This window comes from Triturus cristatus, chromosome 8, assembly GCF_964204655.1.
Source record: "Triturus cristatus chromosome 8, aTriCri1.1, whole genome shotgun sequence".
Lineage (NCBI taxonomy): Eukaryota > Metazoa > Chordata > Amphibia > Caudata > Salamandridae > Triturus > Triturus cristatus.
In genome coordinates this window covers 452425849-452431874 of record NC_140591.1, presented here as the reverse complement: position 1 = coordinate 452431874, position 6026 = coordinate 452425849, and positions in this window count along the sequence as shown.

The following is a 6026-nucleotide window of genomic DNA, read 5'->3' as shown; positions in this document are numbered from 1 at the left end:
AAGGGGGTTATGAACGATGTCAATTTCCGGCATGTGTGGTGTAGGGCTATTTGATGGTAGACTGAGGTGAGATCGATGGTTGAGAACCATTTCACCCCTTTGGTTTTTGCCAGCATCTCATCTATCCTCGGTAGTGGGAACTTTTCTACAATTATGTTTTTGTTCAATTTCCTCAGGTCCACACACAGACGCACCTTGCCGTTTGGTTTCATTGCTACCACCAACGGTGCCAACCACTCTGCACTATTTATCGGTTCTATGATGCCCCATATCTTCTAGTCTGCGTAATTCCTGCTGAACTTTTTTTCTGATCGCCAGTGGGATATTTCTTACTTTGTGGCACACTGGTTTCGCATCTACCTTGAGATCGATCTTGTGCGTGAATTTAGTCAATTTGCCAACCTTGCCTCCGAACACGGTGGGAAATTCTTCCTTCAGTTTTCCAACGTCCGGTAGTTGTTCGTCGCCGGTCATCAGAACTTGTGTGGTGCCACCGGGGTTCAACTGTATTCCCAAATCTCCTTGGTCGATCCACCTTAGGACCGAAGGGCCTTTCTCTGCCACGTATAGTTTGCAACTTGCACTCCGTTCCTTGAATTCGAACTTCAGACTTCGGTATCCTACCATGGGAATGGGGTCTCCTGTGAATGTGACTGGACGAATGTCTGGGGGTTCCAGGTGGTGCCCCAGGTGGTCTTTGAAGTGTTCGTCCCACACAGTCCGTTGTATTATGGTGTACCGGGATCCGGAATCTGCTACCATCTTTATTGGTATTCCTCCTATCACTAGGTCGCATTGTTTTTTTTTTTTTAGAGCGGTTGCAGTTAATTCCTAGTATGTGTTCTTCTATGCACAGCACGCTGTCTTCTTCATCTTCGCCTTCTCCTTCCACATCTGACTCTTGTGCGACGTACTTGACTGCCGCTCTTTTTAGCTTTCGGTGACATACTTTCTCATAGTGCCCTATGATCCCACAAAACATGCATTTGGCCCTAAAGGCTGGACACCGCTTATCATAGGCTGGATGAGACACACTGCCGCACCTGTAGCACGTGTTCTTGCCTTCATTACCAGGTTTCTTCGCCGGCGCTGGTCTGGACGTCCATTTGGCCTGCGCCTTCGTGTCCCCTGTTGCTCCCTTGCCTCTTTCTGGTGGTTCTGCCTCCGTGACTTTGTTCACCATGGGCCTGGCGGCTGTCTCTTTTTTCGCTGCTTCCGCACATCTTTTCGATAGCTCCGCTTTCTTCACCATGGCTATCACTTCTTTCAGGGTCACCTCTCCATTTACCCACAGTTTGTCCTGGATCGTCGATTTCTTGGTGTGCATGACTATTTGATCTTTAATGAATTCATCGTGTAATGTTCTGAATTTACACGTGACTGCCAATTTCTGCAACGCTGCTACGCATTCGTCTATGGACTCCCCCACTGCTTGTTTCCTTTGCTGGAAGTTGTGTCTGTCTATGGACGTGCACACCGCTGGCCTATAATGTTTATTCAAATCATCAATCGCATGCTGGAACACGTCGTCATCCGCTGCTTGCCGTGGGGTCGGGACTATATTCTAGAACACTCTGATGCCTTCAGGACCTAGGTTGTGAAGCAATATCCTCTTCCTTCTTTTGCTGGGAAATGCTTCACCATTCTTGTCCTCCAGGGCCTCCAGATAGTTCATAAAGTATTTCCTCCAATCTTCCCACTTCATCGAGGGATCCCCCGGTTTGGGTAAGAAAGGAATCGATGTAGTGAGCGAGGATGTTTGAGCACACATTTCCGCTCTTCTTCCCGGTGGTTCTTCCTCTCCCCTCGGACTGCCTGGGGCGCTTTCTCTGTGCAGGCGTGGGGTGCTCTGTTGCGACCAGATCCACCCCCTTTGCTGTGCTCTGCTTGCTCCGCCAGGGCCCCAGGCTTTCCTTCTATCTCCTTTGAATGTATAGCTACCAACTTTGCACTTCGACAACCGTTTTCCTGTTCCACTTCTATTCTCCCCTGTGGGCAGTATCTTTCCTGCTGTGTTTATCCTCCTTCTGCGTCCAAGCATGCGCCTTGGGGTGGCCTGTGGTCTCTGTTGCCTTCCCCTCTTTGCCTAGTGGTCAGATCACCTGGCTACAGTCAGCTAGGTCGCAGCTGCTGTGTTCGGGATCTGTTGTGGGCGTGGGTGGCTGCTTATGATAACGGGCGTCCCCTCTGCCGCGCTCTCCCTTTGGTTCCGTACCTGTGTGTGGTTGGCTGCTGCCCCCTTGGCTGCTGGTGAGCTGTCCCTGGTTCCCTCGGTCAACGTGTTGCTCCCGGTTGTAATTTCTTTTTTTTTTCCTCAATCCCACCCTTGTCGCCAGTTGTAGAGAGTGGGTTCCCCAAGGAGGAATAACTCTGGCACACTGTAGGTAATAGGTAAGTATGATATTTACTCATAAGATGTACACCATCGGGAGAGCGCCGGGGGACCTCCGCTTTTCTCGCGGCTCCGCGCTCTGTGTCCCGCACCTAAAATGGCTGCCGCGCTCCACGTCATCACGTCAGACCGTGAAGACTACAGCGCGACGCTACACATAGCTACAAAAGGTAAAATTTCGGACTATTTTACATTGCTCGTTGACTCTGGGATTTGGATTCAGGTTGTTTAATCATCTGCGTTGAGTCTGACAGTGTCAACACTAGGAAGCACAGTGACACGTTTCCGAAATGACAGACGCCAGTCGCTGGCTTATACATTATATACATTCTAAGCAGGTTTCTTTCTAATGGTATTTGTCATGAGATGCTCCTGTCAGTGTTCCTTTATACAGTGGTGCACAAGTTTGTATCATTTCATTCCAAAGTAAACTGCACACAATGCAAGGAATAACCTTTGTCAGTGCATGACCTGCGCGCTTTAAGCAATTCTACAGTTGAAAAAAATGCAGATTTTAAATTCATGTGGTTTAATTCTAAAAGGATCAGTGCAAATCAGTGTAAAGTCAGATAAAGCCTACTTACTGTGGGCATACAGAGTATGTTTAAAGACATTCTGATAACTTTAAGTTGTACTCTCTGGAGCTGTTCCAACAAATGAGACATCCACGCGTGTCACTGCGTTTTCTCAGGGTCCTGGGTGCACTTTACTTGCTACTGTAGCTCTGAAGAAATGAAAGTAAGCTGGTAATAAAATGCGGTAGATATGTGGAGAAAGCACACCTTCCCAGCCTCGACCGAGCTCACGATTTTTTGGGGCTGATTAATGCGTTACTGAATTTGAGCTTCTACTCGGGCTCTTGCAAGTGCTTCCTGGTGAGGTTTCAAAATACCTCATGCCCCCTGAATTCCGTTCCGCTGCGGATCGCGGAAGTTTAGACATTTTCGCGTTCCGTGCGGAAAGCGGAAATGCCGAAATTTTGCAAGTTCCGCAAGCGGAACGGAATTTGCCGCCCACCCCTACAGTAAAGTGCACAGAGGCCTAAGCCCAAAAAAAACGAATTCAGGAAAAATAGGAGGAGTGAAGGCAAAATGTTTGGGAATGACCCTGCAGAGGGAGCCAGGTCCAACAGGAACTTTGGTACCTTGCCCAAGTTGAGTCCCCCCATGGGTCTGAAATTTCTAGAGGGGCCGGAAAAATTCTTCCTCATCATTCTCAAGGCTCTCAAACAGCTGGGGTTGGCATCTAGTGTCCATAACATTGATCAACAGAGAGATGATGGCTTAATCACTGACTCGAGGCAGGTCCCTTCAAAGGTCCCCTGCAGTTCCCTCTTAACTGCTTACATAGTTCTTCAAGATTATGTTCAGGCTTCAGTCTTTCTGGGCAGAAAGCAAAGAACAAGCAGACGTCATGACCTGGTTCTTAAAATCTCCCCCACAGTCCACTTGACTGCTGATGAGCAGGCTGTGGGGAGAGTTTTTTCCTACACAGAAGCTAATGAGTGGAACCAAACTCGGCAGGATTCCCACAGCCCAGCTATCCTAGATGTTGCTGCAGTTCTCGTCTACGTTACAGCAATCTATCACACGAGCCTTTGCTGAAAATACCAGACCCCACTCAGTGACCGCCTAATGTTACCACATCTTCAAAGCTCTCCCTCGCTGGTCCTGGACACAGTTTCCATCACTGCAAGCATGGACAAGAAGTTTCACCACAACCGCCTTTCACCACAGTTCACATTGCTACCTCTCTCAACATGCAACAATTTTGTTCTCAGCTCCTACTCCTTTACCGGTGCTGCATAAATGCTGCCCCTCCCATCACAAATCGCATTGTTACCAATTAAAACACTAGGCTTGTTCAGATATGGGCCTGGGAGAAATTGAAATTTGATTGACGAAATTCCTGAATTTCGTTCAATTTCTCAAAGTTTTGAATTAACAAGTACACATAACTTTTACCAACCGGAAAGTGGTTCTTGTAAAAAAATATCTGTTCTTACGTGAAAAATTTGTGCAACATAGTAGCCGATGTTTGTACTAAAAGTGTTATTTTAAGTTATATTGTGTAATTTTCATTTTCAGCATCGAATGAAATGTTTGGAACTTTAAGTCATGAAAAGCGACAGCCGGTGCTATATTTTTTTCATGTCTTTGCAATGTAATATGTAGTCATGTGGGCGATGCCACGTCTGGCGTAGCAGGAACAATGTAACAGGATTTAGAAAGGTAGTTATAGGGCGCCATAATTGAGGTTAGGAAAAGCATAAACAAGCTGCAATTTGTAATGAGAAGCAGAGGCCAACACATGACGTGATGTCTGCCGGCTGAGTCACAGCAAGGGCGACGAGGCAAGGCTTCCCCTGATACTGGGTCAGAGGGCTGACTCGGCTGCAGAGAATGCCCCCTCCTCTGATACTGGGTCAGAGGCCTGACCCAGCTGCAGAGAATGCCCCCTCCCCTGATACTGGGTCAAGAGGCCTGACTCAGCTGCAGAGAATGCCCCCTCCCCTGATACTGGGTCAAGAGGCCTGACTCAGCTGCAGAGAATTCCCCCTCCCCTGATACTGGGTCAGAGGCCTGACTCCGCTGCAGAGAATGCCCCCTCCCCTGATACTGGATCAAGAGGCCTGACTCGGCTGCAGAGAATGCCCCCTCCCCTGATACTGGATCAAGAGGCCTGACTCAGCTGCAGAGAATGCCCCCTCCCCTGATACTGGGTCAGACTCAGCTGCAGAGAATGCCCCCTCCCCTGATACTGGGTCAGAGGCTTGACTCAGCTGCAGAGAATGCCCCCTTCCCCTGATACTAGGTCAGAGGCCTGACTCAGCTGCAGAGAATGTCCCTTCCCCTGATACTGGGTCAAGAGGCCTGACTCGGCAGCAGAGAATGCCCCCTCCCCTGATACTGGGTCAGAGGCCTGACTCAGCTGCAGAGAATGCCCCTTCCCCTGATACTGGGTCAGAGGCCTGACTCAGCAGCAGAGAATGCCCCCTCCCCTTATACTGGGCCAGAGGCCTGACTCAGCAGCAGAGAATGCCCCCTCCCCTGATACTGGGTCAGAGGGCTGACTCCGCTGCAGAGAATGCCCCCTCCCCTGATACTGGGTCAAGAGGCCTGCCTCGGCTGGAGAGAATGCCCCCTCCCCTGATACTGGGCCAGAGGCCTGACTCAGCTGCAGAGAATGCCCCTCCCCTGATACTGGGTCAAGAGGCCTGACTCAGCTGCAGAGAATGCCCCCTCCCCTGATACTGGGTCAAGAGGCCTGACTCAGCTGCAGAGAATGCCCCCTCCCCGGCACGCTAGCATGACTTCCAAGTGTTGTGTCTGTGCTGAGTGCAACCAGGTGACAGCAGAACGGAGGAGAACACGTGCAGAGAAACCAGGAAGAAGAAATTGGTTAAACCAAGGAGAAATAATGACCTAATTATGCTGTAAAGATGAAACGAAATCGCACCAGGGTTGGCGTCTCGCACTCCACCCTTTTCTCAACTGCCTAGCATTGCTGGATGGTAAACAGCCACGCGGCGTCCACAACTCAAGCAAAATGGGGCTTCCGGAGAAAGGGACCACTCCTAACTAATGGTAATTGCTGTAGGTGGTAGGGTTTGCCCTCAGGAGAGGCCAGGCCT